General features: G+C 37.0%; 1 protein-coding gene across 2 annotated transcripts in view; it reads left to right on the plus strand.

The window, feature by feature from the left end:
- The window catches only part of ZC3H12B (zinc finger CCCH-type containing 12B), a 518,102-nt gene that overhangs the window by 485,369 nt on the left and 10,087 nt on the right, over positions 1–22,646 (plus strand). The window lies entirely within an intron of this gene.

A 22,646-nucleotide genomic window follows, 5' to 3' on the forward strand; every position in this document is an offset into this window, starting at 1 on the left:
AGCAAACATCATTCTCAATGGTAGAAAGCTGAAAGAATTCCTGCAGAGAATAGGAAAAAGACAAGGATTTCCTCTCTCGGACTACTCTTCAACATAGTTTTGGAAGTCCTAGCCACAGCAATCAGAGAACAAAAAGAAATAAAAGGAATCCATATGGGAAAGGAAGAAGAAAAACTATTACTATTTGCAGATGACTTGATACTATACCTAGAGAATGCTAAAGACTCTACCAGAAACCTGGCAAAATCGCAGGATACAAAATTAATACACAGAAATCAACAGTATTTCTATACACTAACAATGAAAGAGCAGAAGGAGAAATTAGGGAAGCAATCCCGTTTACCATTGCATCCGGAAGAATAAAATACCTAGGAATAAACCTACCTAAAGTGACAAAAGACCTGTACTCTGAAAACTATAGGACATCAAAGACTATAAGAACAACTATAAGACAACTATAAGAAATCAAAGATGATACAAATAGATGGAAAGACATACCATGCTCGTGGATCGGAAGAGTTAATATTATCACAATGACTATACTACCCAAGGCAATCTACAGATTCCATGCAATCCCTATCAAATTACCAAGGACATTTTTCACAGAACTTGATCAAAATATTTTAAAGTTTGTTTGGAAGCACAGAAGACCCAGAATAGCCAAAGACATCCTGAAAAAGAAAAATGGAGCTGGAGGAATCAGGCTCCCAGACTTCAGACTCTACTACAAAGCAACAATCATCAAAACCGTATGGTACTGGCACAAAGGCAGAACTATAGATCAGTGGAACAGGATAGAAAGCCCAGAATTCAACCCATGCACCTATAGCCAAGTAATCTATGACAAAGCAGGCAAGAATATACAATGAAGAAAGGACAGCTTGTTCAATAAGTGGTGCTGGGAAAACTGGACAGCCAAATGGAAATGAATGAAATTAGAACACTCCCTAACACCATACACAAAAAGAAACTCCAAATGGATGAAAGACCTAGATATAAGACCAGACACTATAAAACCCTTAGAGAAAAACATAGGCCAAACACTCTCTGACATAAACGACAGCAACATCTTCTCAGATCCACCTATCAGAGTATTGACAATAAAAAGAAAAATAAACAAATGGGACCTAATCCAACTTTAAAGTTTCTGCGCAGCATAGGAAACCCTAAACAAAACAAAAACATAACCAACAGAATGGGAGAAAATCTTTGCAAGTGGTTCAATTGATAAGGGATTAATCTCCAAAATTGATAAACACCTTCTGGAGCTCCATACCAAAAATCAAACAACCCCCTCCAAAAATGGGCAGAAGATCTAAACAGACAGTTCTCCAAAGAAGACATACAGATGGCCAAAACATACATGAAAAGATGCTCAACATCACTCATTGTTAGAGAAATGCAAATCAAAACCACTTTGAGGTAGCACCTTACACCAGCCAGAATGGCCATCATCCAAAAGTCTACAAACAAGAAGTGCTGGAGAGGGTGTGGGGGAAAAGGAACCCTAGTACACTGTTGGTGGGATTGTAAAATGGTGCAACCACTGTGGAAAGCAGTATGGAGATGCCTCAGAAAACTAAAGATAGAACTACCATTTGATCCAGCAATCCCAGTCCTGGGCATCTATCCAGAGAAAAACCACGACTCACAAAGACACATGTACTCCGATGTTCATTGCAGCACTATTTACAATAGCCAAGACATGGAAACAACCTAAATGTCCATCGACAGAGGAGTAAATCAAGAAGATGTGGTACATATACACAATGGAATATAACTCAGCCATTAAAAGGCATGAAATACCAGCATTCTTAGCAACATGTATGGACCTAGAAACTATTATGCTAAGTAAGTGAAGTCAGCCATACAATGAGACACTCACATCAAATGCTTTCACTGACATGTGGAATCTGACAAAAGGACAGACTGAACTTCTTTGCAGAACAGATGCTGACTCACAGACATTGAAAAACTTATGGTCTCTGGAGGAGACAGTTTTGGGGGGTGTGGGGATGTGCTTGGGCTGTGGGATGGAAATCCTGTGAAATAAGATCTTATGATCATTATACAACTACAGATGTGATCAATTCATTTGAGTAATAAAAAGAAAAAAGCTAGGAATTAAAAGCTTATCTAAAAAGCAATATAAAACCTAGGACCTGAAAGATACAGATTGAATGACATGACAACTCACATTGTTCTGTAAACTAGCTTAGGTAAGAGATTAATCCCTCGCCAGTCCCTTCATTTTCAAATATTTCTCCCATTCTTTGGCTTGTGTTTTCATTCTGTTTATGGTTTCTTACATGTCTTGGCTATTGTATATTGTACTGCAATGAATGTTAGGGTGCATATATCTTTTTGAGTTATGGTTTTCTCTGGATAGATGCCAAGGAGTGGGATTGCTGGATCATATGGTAATTCTACTTTTAGTTTTTTGAGGAATCTCCATAATGTTTTCCATATTGGTTGCACCAATTGGCAATTTCACCAACAGTGTAAAAGGGTTCCCTTTACTCCATACCCTCTCCAGCACTTCTTGTTTGTAGACTTTTGGATGATGGCCATTCTGGCTGGTGTAAAGTGGTACCTCATAATAGTTTTGATTTCCATTTCTCTAATAATTAGTGATGTTGAGCATCTTTTCATGTGTTTTTTGGCCATCTGTATGTCTTCTTTGGAGAACTGTCTGTTTAGTTCTTCTGCCCCTTTTTTTTTTGTCTTTTTCCCATTTCTGGGGCCGCTCCCATGGCATATGGAGGTTCCCAGGAGAGGGGTTGAATCGGAGCTGTAGCTGCTGGCCTACGCCAGAGCCACAGCAACATGGGATCCGAGCCATGTCTGTGACCTACATCATAGTTCACGGCAATACCGGATTCTTAACCCACTGAGCAAGGCCAGGGATCGAACCCGAAACCTCATGGTTCCTAGTCAGATTCGTTAACCACTGAGCCACAATGGGAAATCTTTTCTGCCCATTTTTGATGATTTTTTTTATTGAGCTCCAGGAGGTGTTAATATATTTTGGAGATTAACCCCTTATCAGTCACTTCATTTGCAAATATTTTCTGCCATTCTATGATTTGACTTTTTGTTTTGTTTAGGGTTTCCTTTCATGTTCAGAAACTTTTAAGTTTAATTAGGTCCCATTTTATTTATTTATTTATTTTCTTTTTTTTAATTTTCCCACTGTACAGCAAGGGGGTCAGGTTATCCTTACATGTATACATTACAATTACATTTTTTCCCCCACCCTTTGTTCTGTTGCAACATGAGTATCTAGACATAGTTCTCAATGCTATTCAGCAGGATCTCCTTGTAAATCTATTCTAGGTTGTGTCTGAGAAGACCAAGCTCCCGATCCCTCCCACTCCCTCCCCCTCCCATCAGGCAGCCACAAGTCTCTTCTCCAAGTCCATGATTTTCTTTTCTGAGGAGATGTTCATTTGTGCTGGATATTAGATTCCAGTTATAAGTGATATCATACGGTATTTGTCTTTGTCTTTCTGGCTCATTTCACTCAGGATGAGATTCTCTAGTTCCATCCATGTTGCTGCAAATGGCATTATGTCATTCTTTTTTATGGCTGAGTAGTATTCCATCGTGTATATATACCACTTCTCCCTAATCCAATCAGCTGTCGATGGACATTTGGATTGTTTCCATGTCCTGGCTATTGTGAATAGTGCTGCAATGAACATGCGGGTGCATGTGTCTCTTTTAAGTAGGGCTTTGTCCGGATATATGCCCAAGAGTGGGATTGCGGGGTCATATGGAAGTTCTATGTATAGATTTCTAAGGTATCTCCAAACTGTTCTCCATAGTGGCTGTACCAGTTTACATTCCCACCAACAGTGCAGGAGGGTTCCCTTTTCTCCACAGCCCCTCCAGCACTTGTTATTTGTGGATTGATTAATGATGGCCATTCTGACTGGTGTGAGGTGGTATCTCATGGTAGTTTTGATTTGCATTTCTCTTATAATCAGCGATGTTGAGCATTTTTTCATGTGTTTGTTGGCCATCTGTATATCTTCCTTGGAGAAATGTCTATTCAGGTCTTTTGCCCATTTTTCCATTGATTGATTGGCTTTTTTGCTGTTCGGTTGTATAAGTTGTTTATATAATCTAGAGATTAAGCCCTTGTCAGTTGCATCATTTGAAACTATTTTCTCCCATTCTGTAAGTTGTCTTTTTGTTTTCTTTTTGGTTTCCTTTGCTGTGCAAAAGCTTTTCAGTTTGATGAGGTCCCATGGGTTTATTTTTGCTCTAATTTCTATTGCTTTGGGAGACTGACCTGAGGAAATATTCATGAGGTTGATGTCAGAGAGTGTTTTGCCTATGTTCTCTTCCAGGATTTTGATGGTGTCTTGTCTTATATTTAAGTCTTTCAGCCATTTGGAGTTTATTTTTGTGCATGGTGTGAGGGTGTGTTCTAGTTTCATTGCTTTGCAGGCAGCTGTCCAGGTTTCCCAGCAGTGCTTGCTGAATAGACTGTCTTTTTCCCATTTTATGTTCTTGCCTCCCTTGTCAAAGATTAATTGACCGTAGGTGTCAGGGTTTATTTCTGGGTTCTCTATTCTGTTCCATTGGTCTGTCTGTCTGTTTTGGTCCCAGTACCACACTGTTTTGATGACTGTGGCTTTGTAGTATTTCTTGAAGTCTGGGAGAGTTATGCCTCCTGCTTGGTTTTTGTTTCTCAGGATTGCTTTGGCAATTCTGGATCTTTTGTGGTTCCATATAGATATTTGGATTGTTTGTTCTAGTTCTATGAAAAATGTCATGGGTAATTGGATAGGGATTGCATTGAATCTGTAGATTGCTTTCGTTGGCATGGCCATTTTTACAATATTGATTTTTCCCAATCCAGGAACATGGAATATCTTTCCATTTCTTTACATCTTCTTTGATTTCTTTGATTAAAGTTTTATAGTTCTTGGCATATAGGTCCTTTACCTCCTTGGTCAGGTGTATTCTGAGGTATTTGATTTTGTGAGGTGCAATTTTAAAAGGTATCGTATTTTTGTATTCCTTTTCTAAAGTTTCATTGCTGATATACAAAAATGCAACTGACTTCTGAATGTTCATCTTATATCCTGCTACTTAGCTGAATTTGTTAATCAGTTCAAGGAGTTTTGGGGTTGAGTCCTTAGGGTTTTCTATGTATAGTATCATGTCATCTGCCTACAGTGACAGTTTCATTTCTTCTCTTCCTATATGGATGCCTTTTATTTCTTTTGTTTGTCTAATTGCTGTGGCTAGGACTTCCAAAACTATGTTGAAGAGCAGTGGTGAGAGTGGGCATCCCTGTCTTGTTCCAGATTTGAGTGAGAAGGCTTTCAGTTTTTCCCCATTGAGTATTCTATTTGCTGTGGGTTTATCATAAATGGCTTTGATTATATTCAGGAATGTTCCCTCTATACCCACTTTGGCGAGGGTCTTGATCATGAATGGATGTTGGAGTTTGTCAAATGCTTTTTCTGCGTCTATTGAGATGATCATATGATTTTTGACTTTTTTTTTTGTTAATGTGTTGTATGATGCTGATTGATTTGTGTATGTTGAACCATCCTTGTGAACCTGGGATGAACCCAACCTGGTCATGGTGTATAATTTTTTTGGTATGTTGTTGGATTCGGTTGGCTAAGATTTTGTTGAGAATTTTTGCATCTATCTTCATCAATGATATTGGGCGATAGTTTTCTTTTTTGGTGGTACCTCTGTCTGGTTTTGGAATGAGGCTGATGGTGGCATCATAGAATGTCTTTGGGAGTCTTCCTTTGTCTTCAACCTTTTGAAAGAGTTTAAGGAGGATGGGCACCATTTCCTATTTATATGTTTGATAGAATTCACCTGTGAAGCCATCTGGTCCTGGACCTTTATTTGTAGGGAGTGATTTTATGACCTCTTCAATTTCATTTCTAGTGATTGGTCTGTTCAGTTGATCTGTTTCTACTTGATTCAGTTTTGGCAGGCTGTAAGATTCTAGAAAATTGTCCATTTCTTCCAGATTGTCAGGTCCCATTTTAAAATTTTTGTTTTTATTTTCATTACTCTAAGAGGTGGATCTGAGAAGATATTGTTGTGGTTTATGTCAGAGAGTGTTCAGCCTATGTTTTCCTCTAAGAATTTTATAGTATCTTGTCTTATATTTAGGTCTGTAATAGATTTTGAATTTATTTTTGTGTATGGTTTTCTACTTTCATTCTTTTACATGCGGCTTTACAGTTTTCCCAGAACTACTTATTGAAGGGACTGTCTTTTCCATTGTATTTTCTTGCCTCCTTTGTCATACATTAGTTGCCTATAGGTGTGTGGGTTTCTGGGCTTTCTATCCTTTTCCACTGATCTACAGTTCTGGTTTTTGTGCCAGTACCATTCTGTTCTGATGACTGTAGCTTTGTAGTATAGTCTGAGGTCAGGGAGCCTGATGCCACCAGTTCCATTTTTCTTCTCAGAATTGCTTTGGCTATTCCCAGTCGTTTGTGCTTCCAAAAAAACTTTAAAATATTTTGTTCTAGTTCTATGAAAAATGCCATTGGTCATTTGATCAGGATTGTATTTAATCAGTAGATTGCCTTGGGTAGTATAGTCATTTTGATATCTTTGATTCTTCCAATCCAATATCCTGGTATGTCTTTCCATCTGTTTGTGTCAACTTTGATTTTTTTCATCAGTATCTTATGGTTTTCAGAGTACAGGTTTTTGTCTCTTTAGGTAGGTTTATTCCTAGGTATTTTATTATTTTTGATGTGAATTTCAATGGGATGGTTTCCCTAATTTCTCCTTCTGATCTTTCACTGTTAGTCTATAGAAATGCAGTCAATGTCTGTGTATTAATTTTCTATCCTACAACTTTACCAAATTCATGGATGAGCTCCAACAGGTTTCTGGTTGTGTCTTTAGGATTTTCCACATATAGTATCATGTCATCTGCAAGTAGTGATAGTTTTACTTATTCCTTTCCAATTTGGATTCCTTTTTTTTTTTCTTTTTGTTCTCTGATTTCTTTGGTAGAACTTCTGAAACTATGTTGAATAGTAGTGGTTTGAGTGGACGTCCTTATCTTGTTCCTGATATTAGCAGAAATGCTTTCAGCTTTTCACCATTGAGAATGATGTTTGCTGTGGGTTTGTTATATATGGCCTTTATTATGTTGAGGTATGTTCCCTCTATGCCCACTTTCTAGAGGGTGTTTTTATCAGAAGTGGGTGTTAGATTCTGTCAAAGGCTTTTTCTGCATCTATTGAGAGGATCATATGGTTATTATTCTTCACTTTGTTCATTTGGTATAGCAAACCGGTTGATTTGTGGATATTTTAAAATCCTTATTGAATTCATGTCCTGGCTCAGTAGTAATGAACCCAACCAGCATCCATGAGGATGTGGATTAAATCCCTGGCCTTGCTCAGTGGATTAAGGATTTGGCATTGCTGTGAGCTATGGTGTAGGTTGAAGACATGGCTCAGATCTGGCATTTCTGTGGCTATGGTGTACACCAGCAGCTGAGGTCATTTGATAGGGACTATATTTAATCAGTAGATTGCCTTGGGTAGTATAGCCATTTTGATAGCTTTGATTCTTCCAATACAAGATCCTGGTATGTCTTTCCATCTGTTTCAACTTCTAGCCTGGGAACTTGCATATGCCACATGTGACACTAAAAAGAAAAAAAAAATCCTTGCATCTCTGAGATAAATACCCCCTTGTTCATGGTGTCTGATCCTTTCAATGTATTGCTGGATTCAGTTTGCTAGTATTTTGTTGCATATTTTTGCATCTATGTTCATCAGTGATAATTGGCCTATAATTCTCTTTTTCTGTGATATCTTTGCCTGGTTTTCATATGAGGGTGATGGTGATCTCATAGAAAGATTTTGGAAGTGTTCCTTCCTCTGCAATTTTTTGGGAATAGTTTCAGAAGGATCAGTGTTAACTCTTCTCTAAGTTTTGGATAGAATACATTTGTGAAGCCATCTGGTCCTGGACTTTGTTTTGTTGAAAGTTTTTAATCTCGGTTTCAATTTCAATATCTGTGATTGGTCCCTCTGTCTTTTCTCTTTTGTCTTGGTTTAGTCTTGGAAGACTGTATTATCTAAGAATTTGTCCATATCTTCTTGTTTGTCCATTTTTATTGGCATAAAGTTTCTTGTAATAGTCTATTATGATCCTTACTATTTCTCTGATGTCTGCTGTAACTTCTCCTTTTTCACTTCTAATTTTATGTTTATTTTTATTTTGCTTTTCTTTTTTTAGGGCTGCACCTTTGGCACATGGAAGTTCCCTGGCTAAGGGTCAAATCAGAGCTACAGCAGCTGGCCTATGCCACAACCATTGGCCTATGCCACAGCCAGAGTAACATAGGATCTGAGCCATGCCTGTGACCTACCCCACAGCTCATAGCCATGGCAGATTCTAACCCACTGAGCAAGGCCAAAGATTGAACTTGCATCCTCATGGATACTAGTTAGATTTATTTCTGCTGCACAAGAATTGTAACTCCCTCATTTTACTGATCTTTTCTATGGTTTTCTTTGTTTCTATTTCATTGATTTCTGCTCTGATCTTTATGATTTCTTTCCTTCTACTAACTTTAGGTTTTGTCTGTTCTTCTCTCTCGAGCTGCTTTAGATGTAACGTTAGCTTGTTTAATTGAGCTTTTTTTTTGTTTGTTTCCTGAGGTGGGCTAATACAAGCTATAAGCTTTCCTCTTAGAATGGCTTCTGCTGCATCCCATAGGTTTTGGAGTGTTGTATCTTCGTTGTCCTTTGCTGCTAGGTATTTTTGCATTCCCACTTTGATTTCTTCAGTGATCCATTGGTTGTTTAGTAGCATGTTGTTTAGTCTCCACATGTTTGTATTTTTTTGCATTTTTTTTCTTGTTGTTGATTTCCAGTCGTATAGCATTGTGCTCGGATAAGATGCTTGATATGATTTCAATTTTCTTAAAGTTACTGAGGTTGGATTTGTAGTCCAGGATTGGTCAATCTTAGAGAATGTTCCATGTGCACTTGAGAAGAATGTGTATTCTGTTGCTTTTGGACGGAATGTCCTATAAATATCTTTTAATTCCATCTGGTCTAATGCTTCACTCAGGGCCTGTGTTTCATTGTTTTTCTGTCTGGATGATCTGTTCATTGCTGTAAGTGGGGTGTTCAAATCCCCCACTATGGTTGTGTTATTGTGGTTTTGTCCTTTTAAGGTGGATAGCAGTTGCCTTACATATTGTGGTGAACCTATGTTGGGTGTGTAGATATTTAAAATTGTAATATCTTCTTCTTGGATTGATCCTTTGATCATTAGGTAGTGACCTTCTTTGTCTCTTAAAATATTCTTCATTTTAAAGTCTATTTTCTCTGATATGAGTATTTCTACTGCAGCTTTCTTTGGATCCCCGTTTGCATGAAATATTTTCTTCCATCCTCTCACTTTCAATTTGTATGTGTCGCTAGAAGAGAAGTGGGTCTCTTGAAGACAGCATATATATGGGTCTTGGTTTTGTATCCATTCAGCCAGTCTATGTCTTTTGGTTGGGGCATTTAGTCCATTCACATTTAAGGTAATTATTGATATGTATGTTCTTATTGCCATTTTATTAATTGCTTTGGATTTGTTTTTGTTGCTCTTTTTTCTTCCCTTCTTGTTCTCTCCTCTTCTGGTTTGATGACTATCTTTAGTGTTGTATTTGAGGTGATTTTTCTTTGTGTATCAATTGTAGAGTTTTGGTTTGCAGTTATTCTGAAGTTTTGATATAAGATTCTGTATATATATATGTGTATATATATATATGTGTGTGTGTGTATATATATATATATATATATATATATATATATATATATATATATATATATGAGATTGTTTTAAGTTGTTGTTCTCTTAATTGCAAGTGCATCTCCAGTGTCCTGCATTCATACCCTCCTCTTCCCATGATTTCAGATTTTGGTGGCATAATTGTGCTTGGATGATTTTGTATCTTTACTGTATATATACCTTTACTGGTGAACTTTGTCATTTGTGGTATTTTTGTTTCCTGTTGCAGCCTTTTCTTTTCTGCCTAGAGAAGTTCTTTTAGTATTTGTTGTAAGGCTGGTTTAGTGTTGCTGAATTCTCTCAGCTTTTGCTTATCTGTGAAGCTTTTGATTTCTCCTTCAAATCTGAATGAGAGCCTTGGTGGTAAAGCAATCTTGGTTGGAGGTTTTCTCCTTTCATCATGTTAAGTATATCATGCCACTCCCTTCTGGCCTGCAGAGTTTCTGCCAATAACCTTATTGGGTTCCCTTGTATGTGATTTGTATCATTTCCCTAGCTTCTTTCAATATTTTCTCTTAGTCTTTAATTTTGGTCAGTCTCCATTTCCCCCAGTCCCATGGAGCTCCTGTGCACAAGCCCCACTGGCCTTCAATCCCAGATGCTCCAGGGGCTCTTTCTCCCAGTGCCAGATCCCCACACGTGAGAGTTTGATATGGGGCTCAGGACTCTCACTCCTGTAGGTGAATCTCTGTGAACCAGTTAGTTTCCAGTCTGTGGAGCTTCCCACCCAGGAGGTATGGGGATGTTTATATCATGGCATGGCCCCTCCTACCTCTTGATGTGTCCTCCTCTATTTCTTCTGGAGTAGGGTATCTTTTTTAAGGTTTCCAGTCCATTTGGGTGAAGAATGTGCAGTCTTTAGTTGTGAATTTTGTTGTTTTTAGGAGAGAAGTTGAGCTCCAGTCCTTCTATTCTGCCATCTTAATCCCGACCCCCAAGTCCTAGCTTTCTATTTGTATTTTTTCTTTTTTAGCATGGAAAATGTTTTCATTTATTTTTGTTCTCTCATTTTCCTTCAACAGTCTCTCACAGTTTTTAGTGTACATGTTTTACCTCCTTGGTAAAATTTATTTCTAAGTATGTTTTTTTTTCTTGTTTTATTATTTTAATTTTTTTTCCACTGTACAGCATGGGAACCAAGTTACTCTTTCATGTATACATTTTTTCCCCACCATTTGTTCTGTTGCAATATAAGTATCTAGACATAGTTCTTGATGCTACTCAGCAGGATCTCCTTGTAAATCCATTCCAAGTTGTATCCAATAACCCCAAGTTCCCAATCCCTCCCACTCCCTCCCTCTCCCCCTGGGCAGCCACAGGTCTATTCTCCAAGTCCATGATTTGCTTTTCTGCAGAAAGGTTCATTTGTGCTGTATATTAGATACCAGATATGAGTGATATCATATGGTATTCGTCTTTGTCTTTCTCACTTATGTCACTCAGGATGAGAGTCTCCAGTTCCATCGTGTTGGTGCAAATGGCATTATGTTGTTCTTTTCTATGGCTGAGGAGTATTCCATTGTGTATATATACCACTTCTTCCTAATCCAATCATCTGTCAACGGACTTGGGTTGTTTCCATGTCTTGGCTATTGTGAATAGAGCTGCAGTGAACATGCGGGTGCATGTGTCTTTTTTAAGGAAACTTTTGTCCTGATATATGTCCAAGAGTGGGATTGCATGGTCATGTGGTAGTTCTATGGATGGATTTCTAAGGTATCTCCAAACTGTTCTCCATAGTGGCTGTACCAATTTACATTCCCACCAACAGGGCGAGAGGGTTCCCTTTTCTCCCCACCCGCTCAAGCGCTTGTTATTTGTGGACTTATTCATGATGGCCATTCTGACTGGTGTGAGGTGGTATCTCATGGTAGTTTTGATTTGCATTTCTCTAATAATCAGGGATGTGGAGCATTTTTTTCATGTGCTTGTTGGCCATTTGTATATCTTCCTTGGAGAAATGTCTGTTCAGGTCCTTTGCCCATTTTTCCCTTGGGTGGTTGGCTTTTTTGCTGTTGAGTTGTATAAGTTGCTTGTATATTCTAGAGCTTAAGCCCTTGTCCATTGCCTCATTTGAAACTATTTTCTCCCATTCTGTAAGTTGTCTTCTTGGGTTTTTTTGGGGGGGTTTCCTTTGCTGTGCAACAGCTTGTCAGTTTGATTAGGGCCCATTGGTTTATTTTTGCTCTTATTTCTGTTGCTTTGGGAGACTGACCTGAGGAAATATTCATGAGGTTGATGTCAGAGAGTGTTTTGCCTATGTTCTCTTCCAGGATTTTGATGGTGTCTTGTCTTATATTTAAGTCTTTCAGCCATTTGGAGTTTATTTTTGTGCATGGTGTGAGGGTGTGTTCTAGTTTCATTGCTTTGCAGGCAGCTGTCCAGGTTTCCCAGCAGTGCTTGCTGAATAGACTGTCTTTTTCCCATTTTATGTTCTTGCCTCCCTTGTCAAAGATTAATTGACTGTAGGTGTCAGGGTTTATTTCTGGGTTCTCTATTCTGTTCCATTGGTCTGTCTGTCTGTTTTGGTCCCAGTACCACACTGTCTTGATGACTGTGGCTTTGTAATATTGCCTGAGGTCTGGAAGAGTTATGCCCCCTGCTTGGTTTTTGTTCCCCAGGATTGTTTTGGCAATTCTGGGTCTTTTGTGGTTCCATATAGATATTTGGATTGTTTGTTCTAGTTCTATGAAAAATGTCATGGGTAATTGGATAGGGATTGCATTGAATCTGTAGATTGCTTTCGTTGGCATGGCCATTTTTACAATATTGATTTTTCCCAATCCAGGAACATGGAATATCTTTCCATTTCTTTACATCTTCTTTAATTTCTTTGGTTAATGTTCTATAGTTCTCAGCATATAGGTCCTTTACCTCCTTGGTCAGGTGTATTCCCAGGTATTTGATTTTTTGAGGTGCAAGTGTAAGAGGTATTATATTTTTGTATTCCTTTTCTAAAGTTTCATTGTTAGTATACAGAAATGCGACTGATTTCTGAATGTTAATCTTATATCCTGCTACTTTGCTGAATTTATTAATCAGTTCAAGTAGTTTTGGGGTTGAGTCCTTAGGGTTTTCTATGTATAGTATCATGTCGTCTCCATATAGTGACAGTTTTATTTCTTCTCTTCCTATTTGGATGCCTTTTATTTCTTTTATTTTTCTAATTGCTGTGGCTAGCTACGTACTAGCTTTTTAAAATTGCAAAAGAGCATTTTGTAGATTTGGGCTAGTACAATCTACTTTCATGCACGTCTTTATTTTCCACTTTTTTCCACCCATATATTCTTTAAATATTTATTGAGTTCTAAATGTTGCATAATGTAGAATTTCATCACCACCTTGAAATGCCTATTGAGCATTTTGTGCAATTCTTGGAATGCTCCAAAAGCGTGATTTTAATATATTTTCAATAATTCAATGTTACAGGTGTTTTACATTTTTACTTGGTAATTTTCACTATGTTAAAAAATTAATATCATAATACAGATGTATGAACATATTAACAGTGTTTATCTCTGGGTGGCATTGAAATGGTTAGATTATGCAGGGTTTCCTTCCTTTACATTTTTTGTATTTTCCACATTTTATACTATAAGCATATATTTCTTTTATAATTTTTAAATTACTTTTAAACAAAAAGTTTGATAGGATAAAATTTAAAGTTGAGTTATCCAACAGCAAATGTTACTCTTGTGGGTATTTCTGCCTTAGACTCTCTATAGCATTGCAGAACCAAATGAAATGTAATCCTATCCCTTTTCTCCAACTTCTTGTTTTAACGGACATTCTGATGACTTTCTTGAGTTTATCTTACACTTATACTTACCAGTGCTATAAGTGGGAAAAACCACAGCTGGATATATTCCCTACCTGCCTGTTTTATGTTGAGTTCATCCAATTTTAACCCTTTAAGGGCCATGGTCTTCCCAACTTACCCATTATTCAACTTTCCAGAAGAAATGGGTGATAGCTCCCTCTTAATTATACCCTGGAGTGTATTGGCAGTTAAATATATTTCCATTCTATTAAAAGTTCTTCAGCTTTTAGTAGAGTAGTATAATTGTTTTATGATATTCACAGGAGACTTTAAAAATTATTTAACACATGTTTGGAAATCTTAGGACATTTAATTAATTTTTCACTGTCTTGACAGTGATAAGACAGTAGAGATTCTTGGAGTGCATGTATTAATAGGCCCCTGAGATTATGTATGAATTCACCCAAAGGCAACAATGTAATTGAAGCTAATTTCTCTTTATTTATTTGTTTTTAATTTTATTGAAGTATAGTTTATTTACAATGTCGTGTTAGTGTGGGAGAGAGTGCACACTTTTTCAGATTATTTCCCTTTAGAGATTATAGTAAAATACTTAATATAGTTCCCTGTGCTGTACAATAGGTCCTTGTTGGTTATCTACTTTATATATAGTAGTGTGTATATGTTAATCACAGCCTCCTGATTTATCTCTCCCCTCAACCTTTCCCCTTTGATAACCATAGTTTATTTTTCATGTTATAGGTCTATTTCTGTTTTGTAAAAAGTTAATTTGTATTTTCTTAAGATTCTACATATAGATGATGTGTATTTGTCTTTCTCTGTCAGGCTTACTATTCCATTATGTGATATATATATATCTTCTTTATCCATTCATCTGTTGATGAGCATCATTTTGGTTGCTTCCATTGTCTTCCATTTTGTTGCTTACTATTCCATTATGTGATATATATATATCTTCTTTATCCATTCATCTGTTGATGAGCATCATTTTGGTTGCTTCCATTGTCTTGACTACTGTAAATGGTGCTGCAGTGAACATTGAGGTGCGTGTATCCTTTTGAATTAGAGCTTTTGTATTTTGCTAATATATGCCCAGGAATGGGATTGCAGGATCATATGGTAGCTCTTTTTTTTTTTTTTTTTTTTTGGTGTTTTTGCCATTTCTTGGGCTGCTCCTGCGGCATATGGAGGTTCCCAGGCTAGGGGTCAAATCGGAGCTGTAGCCACCGGCCTACACCAGAGCCACAGCAATGCAGGATCCGAGCCGCATCTGCAACCTACACCACAGCTCCCGGCAACACTGGATCATTAACCCACTGAGCAAGGGCAGGGATAGAACCCGCAACCTCATGGTTCCTAGTCGGATTCCTTAACCACTGTGCCATGATGGGAACTCCCCTGGTAGCTCCTTTTTTAGTTTTTTTTTCTACTGTTTTATTTTTATAGAGCAGCACCTACAGCATAAGGAAGTTCCCAGGTTAGGGGTTGAATCAGAACTGCAGATGCTGTCCTACACCACTGCCACTACAATGCCAGATCCAAGCCATATCTGTGACCTATGCCACAGCTTGCAGCAATACCAGGTCTTTAACCCACTGAGTGAGGCCAGGGACTGAACCTGCATCTCATGGATACTAGTTGGGTTCTTAACCCACTGAATCACAATGGGAACTCCTGTTTTTAGCTTCTTAAAGAACTTCCATATTTTTCTCCATAATGACTGTACGAATTTATGTTCCCACCAACAGTGTAGGAGGGTTATTTTTTCTCTACACTTTCTTTAGCATTTGTTATTTGTAAACTTTTTGATGATAGCCTTTCTGACCAGAGTGAGGTGACACCTCATTGTAGTTTTATTTGCCTTTCTCTGATAATTAGTGATGTTGAACGTATTTTCATGTGCCTGTTTGCTATCTCTATGTCTTCTCTGGAGAAATGACTAACCAATTACCTGCCCCTGCCTAAGCCAGCCATCCCCCATGCACCCTACATCCAATGAAGTGTGCAGAGTATTGACAGAGTGTATGGTCATGGGCAGAGTGAGAGTGGCCAGGCTCAGACTGGGGCTTCTGCTTATGGCACTCCTCTCACTTCCACAGATTTAGTCAACTCAAACTACTGTTGTAACACTTTCAAGTATCTCTTCCCAGAATACCTCAGCCACCTCCAATACAGTAAATGCCACCACCAAGGCAAATGACGATGCTCTAAAGTCAAAAGCCAGGCTCTTCATAATCTCGGTCTCCCATCCATATCTCTACTGTCAAGAGATTCATGGCAACAAACATCAATACTTCCCCATCCTCTAAATCCAATTCAAATGGCATCTGAACATCCAGTGAAACAAGGGGAAAAAACATATCTTCATTGAATGAATCTGCTAATTCCTTCCACACCTTATTGGCATAAAATGTTGAAGATCCCAAATTTGATCGGTTCAAAGAGCATGTGAAGGATTTGACTAGATAATGAATGACAATACTAAATCTGCTGGACTTCCCTGTATAAGACGGAGGCAGAAAACATCCATAATTAGTTAAGAGATGATTTCCTTAAATGTGGATTAAGAAATATAGACACATAAAACTCTACCTTGAAAACAAGATTACAAGTTGAGAACGCACAGAAAATCCCACACAGGACGCACAGTGAATGACATACAAGAGGGACACGGCAAGACACATATTCATCAACTGACAAGAATAAATACAAAGAAAAATACATTAAAAGCCACAAGGGAAAAACAACAAATAACATACAATAGAAACACCATAGTACACAGTGAATGACATACAAGAGGGACACGGCAAGACACATATTCATCAACTGACAAGAATAAATACAAAGAAAAATACATTAAAAGCCACAAGGGAAAAACAACAAATAACATACAATAGAAACACCATAGTATATCAGCTGATTTTTTTAGCAGAAACTTTGCAAGCCAGAAAGGAGTGGCAAGATATATTCAGGGTGATGAAGGGGAAGAGCTTACAACCAAGAACATTCTACTCTCCTTCAGATACAATGGAGAAGTCAAAAGCTTTTCAGACAAGCAAAAGCTAAAAGAATTCAGTACCACCAAATCAGCTTTATAACAAATGCTGCAGGAGCTTCCCTAGGTTGAAATAAAAGGCAACAACTAAAAACAATAAAATTACAAACGGGAAGCTCACTAGTAAAGGCAAATATACAGTAAAGGTGGGAAATCATGAGCACACAAATATGATATCAATACTAGCAATCATGAGAAGAGGAGAGTATAAGTGCAGGATATTGAAAAGGCACTTGAAATTAATATACCAGCAACTTAAAATGATTTTGCATATATACAATGGTATGTCAAAATTTCATGGCAAACAAAAAATGAAAAATGTACAATAGACACAAACATTAAAAAAAGAAAAGCAATCCAAATACTACACTAAATATAGTAATCGAATTCCAAGAGAACAAAAAAGGGAAGTGGGGGGGAAGTCCATCAATAACAAGTCTAAAATAATTAAGAAAATGGCAATAAGTACATATATATGTATAGACAGACAGATAGATAGATACATGGATAATTACCCTGAGTGAAAATGCTCCAACCAAAACACATAGACTGGCTGAATGGCTATAAAAACAAGGCCTATATATATGCTGTGTATAAGAGACCCACTTCAGATCTAGGAACACACACTCAGACTGAATATAAGGGAATATAAGAAGATATTCCAGGCAAACAGAAATCAAAAGTAAGCTGGAGAAGCAATACTTATATCAGACAAAATAGACTTTAAAATAAAGAATCTTAAAAGAGACAAAAGATGCTCACTACATAATGATCAAGGGATCGATCCAAGAAAAAGATATAAAAATTTTAGGTATATGTGCACCCAACGTAGGAGCAGCACATTATCAAGGAAACTGCTAACCACCATTATAGAAGAAATTCACTGTAATTCAATAATAACGGAGGACTTTAACTTGCATATGGACAGTTCATCCAAAAAGAAAATCAGTAATGAAACACAGGCCTTAAATGGTACATGAGATCAGAGAGACTTAACTGATATTTATAGAACATTCCATCTGAAAGCAGTAGAATACACATTTTTCTCAAGGGCACATGGAACATTCTCTAAGATAGATTAAATCTTGGGTCATAAATCAAGCCTCAGTAAATTTAAGAAAATTGGAATCATATCAAGCATTTTTTCCCAACCACAACTCTATGAGACTAGAAATCAACTACAAGGAAAAAACTGCCAAAAAATACAAATATGTGGAGGCCAAACAATATGCTACTAAACTACCAATGGATCACTGAAGAAATCAAAGAGGAAATAAAAAAAATACCTAGAGACAAATCACAGCTAAGATACTATGATCCAAAACCTATGTGACATAGCAAAAGCAGTTCTTGAGAGGGAAGTTTATAGTGATAAAAATCTTATCTCAGGAAACAAGAAAAATCTCAAATAAACAACCTAACCTTACACCTAAATCATCTAGAGAAGGAAGAAAAGATAAAGCCCAAAATTAGTAGAAGGAAAGAAATCATAAATATCAGAGCAGAAAAAAAATGAAATAGAAGTGTGGAAAATAATAGAAAAGATCAATGAAACTAAAGCAAGTTCTTTGAAAAAATCAACAAAATTGATAAACCTTTAGCCTGACTAATCCAGAAAAAAAGGGGGAGGATTCAACTGAATAATGGAAAAGGAGAAATTACACCAGACAGAACAGAAATGCAGAGGATTATAAGAGACTACTAAAAGGAACTATATGGCAATAAATGGACAACTTAGAAGAAATAGACAAATTCTTAGGAAGGTACAACATTCCAAGCCTGAACCAGGAAAAAACAGAAAATATAAGTAGACCAGTCACAAGTACTGAAATTAAAAATGTGATTAAAAAAACCTAACAAAAAACAAAGTCCAGGACTGGGTGCTTTCACAGCAAATTCTATCAACCACTTTGAGAAGCGTTAACATCTATCCTTCTGAAACGCTCCCCAAAAATGCAGAGGAGGGAATGCTCTCAAGCTTATTTTATGAGACCACAATCACCCTGATACAAAAACAAGACAAAGATAGCACAAAAAAAAGAAAAAGAAAATTACAGGGCAACATAGATGCAAAAATACTCAACAAAATACTAGTAAAGTGAACCCAAAAATACACTGATAAGGATCATACACCATGATCAATTGAGATTTATCCCAGGCTTGCAAGGATTTTTCAATATCTGCAAATCAATCAGAGTGAAACACCATATTAACAAATTGAAGCATAAAAACTATATGATCATCTCAATAGATGAAGAAAATTCTTTTGAAAAAATCCAACACCCATTTCTGATTTAAAAAAATAACCTCTATTAATTGGGCATAGAGGGAACCTACCTCAACATAACAAATGTTATATATGAAAAAACCCACATATAACATCATTCCCAATGGTGAAAAACTGAAAGAATTTCTGCTAAGATCAGGAGCAAGACAAGGGTGTGCACTGTCATCACTTTTATTCAACATAGTCTTGGAAGTCCTAGCTGTGGAATCAGAGAAGAAAAAGAAATAAAAGGAATTCAAATTGGAAAGAAAGAAGTAAAACTATCATTGTCTGCAGATGGCATGATACTATACATAGAAAACCCTAAATATGCTACTAGAAAACTACTAAAGCTCATTATTGAATTTGGTAAAGTTGCAAGATACAAATTTTTTGTTTTTTTAGGGCTGCACTCATGGCATCTCGAGGTTCCCAGGCTAGGAGTTGAATCAGAGCTGTAGCTGCTGGCCTATGCAACAGCCACAGCAACGCCAGATCTGAGATGCATCTGTGACCTACACTGCAGCTCATGGCAACACCAGATCCTTAGGCCAGGGATCAAACCTGCATCTTCATGGATACTAGTCAGGTTCATTAACCCCTTAGCCATGATGGAAACTCCAGCAAGATACAAAATTAAAACAGAAATCACTTGCATTCCTGTACATGAACAATGAAAGGTCAGAAAGAGAAATTAAGGAAACAATGCCATTAATCATCATATCAAAGAGAATGATCTAAAGAGGTTTATCTAGGAACAAACCTACCTAAAGAGTCAAAAGACCTAAACTCTGAACACTATAGAATACTAATGAAGGAAATCAAAGATGACACAAACAGATGGAAAGATATACCATGTTCTTGGACTGGAAGAATCAATATTCTCAAAAGGACTATTCTGCAGATTCAGGGCAATCCTTATTAAATTATCAATGTCAGTTTTCACAGAGCTAGAACATTTTTTAATTTGTATGGAAACACAAAGACCCTGAATAGACAAGGCAATCCTAAGAAAGAAGACAAAACTGGAAGAATCAGGCTCTCTGACTTCAGACTATATTACAAAGGTACAGTCATCAAAACACTATGGTACTGAAAAAAAAACACAGAAATATAGATCAGTGGAATAGCATAGAAAGCCAAGAAATAAACCCACATGCCTATGGTCAGTTAATCTATGACCAAGGAGGTAAGAATGTATAGTGGAAGAAAAATAGTCTTTTCAATAAGTGGTGCTGAGAAAATTGCATAGCTACATGTAAAAGAATGAAATTATAACACTAACACCATACAAAAAATTAACTCAAAATGGATGAAAGGTCCAAATGTAAGACCAGATATTATAAAACTCTTGGAGGAAAACATAGGCCAAACACTCTCTGACATAAACTTTAGCAATATTTTTTTGGATCCACCTCCCAGAGGAATGAAAATAAAAACAAAAATAAACAAATGGGACCTAATTAAATTTAAAAGTTTTTTCACAGCAAAGGAAACCGTAAACAGAATGAAAACACAAGCCAAAGAATGGGAGAAATATTTGAAAATGAAGGGACTGGCGAGGGATTAATCTCCAAAACATACAAACATATCATGCAACTTTTAATCAAAAAATCAAATAATCCATTTAAGAATGGGCATGAAATCTAAACAGAAATTTCTCTAAAAAATACGGACACATGGGAAAAAAGCACATGAAAATATGCTCAACATCACCAATTATTAGAGAAATGGAAATCAAAACTACAATGAGGTGCCACCTTACACCAGCCAGAATAGCCATCATCAAAAAGTCTACAAACAGAGTTTCTATCATGGTGCAGCAGAAACAAATCTGACTAGGAACCATGAGGTTGTGGGTTCAACATATGGCTTTGCTCAGTGGGTTAAGGATCTGGCATTGCCGAGAGCTGCAGTATAGGTCGCAGACATGGTTCAGATCCTGTGTTGTTGTGCTATGGCATAGCCCAGCAGCTAGAGCTCCAGTTCGACCCCTATCCTGGGAACATCCATATGCTGCATGTGCAGCCCTAAAAAGACCAAAAAAAAAAAAAAAAAAGATACACACACCCGTATTTTCATTACAGCACTATTCACAATAGCCAAGACATGGAAACAACGTAAATGCCCAGTGAAAAATAAATGGATTAAGAAGATGTGGTATATATACACAATGGAATACTACTCAGCCATAAAAATGAACAAAATAATGCCACTTGCAGCAACATGGATGGAACTAGAGACTCTCATACTGGGTGAAGTAAGTCAGAAAGAGAAAGGCAAATATCATATGATATCACTTATATCTGGAATCTAATATACGGCGCAAATGAACCTTTCCACAGAAAAGAAAATCATGGACATGGAGAACAGACTTGCAGTTGACAAGGGGGAGGGAGAGGGAGTGGGATAGGACTAGGAATTTGGGGTTAATAGATGCTAACTATTGCCTTTGGAATGGATTAGCAATGAGATCCTGCTGTATAGCACTGGGAACCATGTCTGGTCACTTGTGATGGAGCATGATAATATGAGAAAAAATAATTGTATACATGTATGTGTGACTGGGTCACCTTGCTGTGCAGTAGAAAATTGACAGAACACTGTAAACCAGCAATAACAGAAACAATAAAAATCATTATAAAATTATAATGTCACTTATATCTGGAATCTTATATCACTTATAATATCACTTATATCTGGAATATGACACAAATGAAGCTTTCCACAGAAAAGAAAATCATGAACATGGAGAACAGATTTGTGGTTGCCAAGGGGGAGAGGCAGGGAGTGGGATGGACTGGGCATTTGGGGTTAGTAGATGCAAACTATTGCATATGGAATGGATAAGCAATGAGATCCTGCTGTATAGTACAGGGAACTATATCTAGTCATGTGTGATGGAACATGATGGAGGATAATGTGAGAAAAAGAATGTGTGTGTGTGTATACATATATATGTGTGTGTGTAAGACTGGATCGCTTTGATGTACAGCAGAAATTGATCGAACTTTGTAAATAAAGGATAACAGAACAAATAAAAACATAAAAGAAAATTACTTAAACATAAGCACTGTGATACTGCAACAGTCAACCTGATAACAGAGACAGCTACTAAGGGACTAGTAATGGGTGCAATAGGCTGGACAAAGGGGTGATTCATCCCCCAGGCAGGACAGAGTGAGATGGCATGAGATTTCATCACTCTACTCAGATCAGTGCACAATTTAAAACTTATGAATATCTTATTTCTGAAGTTTTCCATTTAATATTTTTGGACCGTGGTTAACATGGGTAACTGAAACCATGAATAGTGAGACTGTGATAAGGAGCAAATACGGTACATAGACTTTCCTGTATAAAATTTGGATTACATTATATGTAGTCTATATCCTTTCTTTCCTCTTTTAGCTAAAATTATATTGTGAGCATTTCCCACATCTTAAAATTTTCAAGACTATGATTTTTTTTGGTGTAAATGTGATAACTATTTTTCAGTCAGCATTTATGTGTGTCTTTTTTCCTATCAATGTTATTTTTAAGCTTAATATACGTCCTTAAAACTCATCTCCAACTAATCCTCCATATAAACTATATCTAAACCTCTGATGACACTTTTTCTTTTTTCATCTGATAAATACCTGAATCTTTTAAAAGAAGATGGTAATGGAAACAGAAAGCGATGAGAGAAAATGGAGATAATAATGGGAAATAACCACTAAGACTGCTATGAT

This window comes from Sus scrofa, chromosome X (assembly GCF_000003025.6).
Source record: "Sus scrofa isolate TJ Tabasco breed Duroc chromosome X, Sscrofa11.1, whole genome shotgun sequence".
Lineage (NCBI taxonomy): Eukaryota > Metazoa > Chordata > Mammalia > Artiodactyla > Suidae > Sus > Sus scrofa.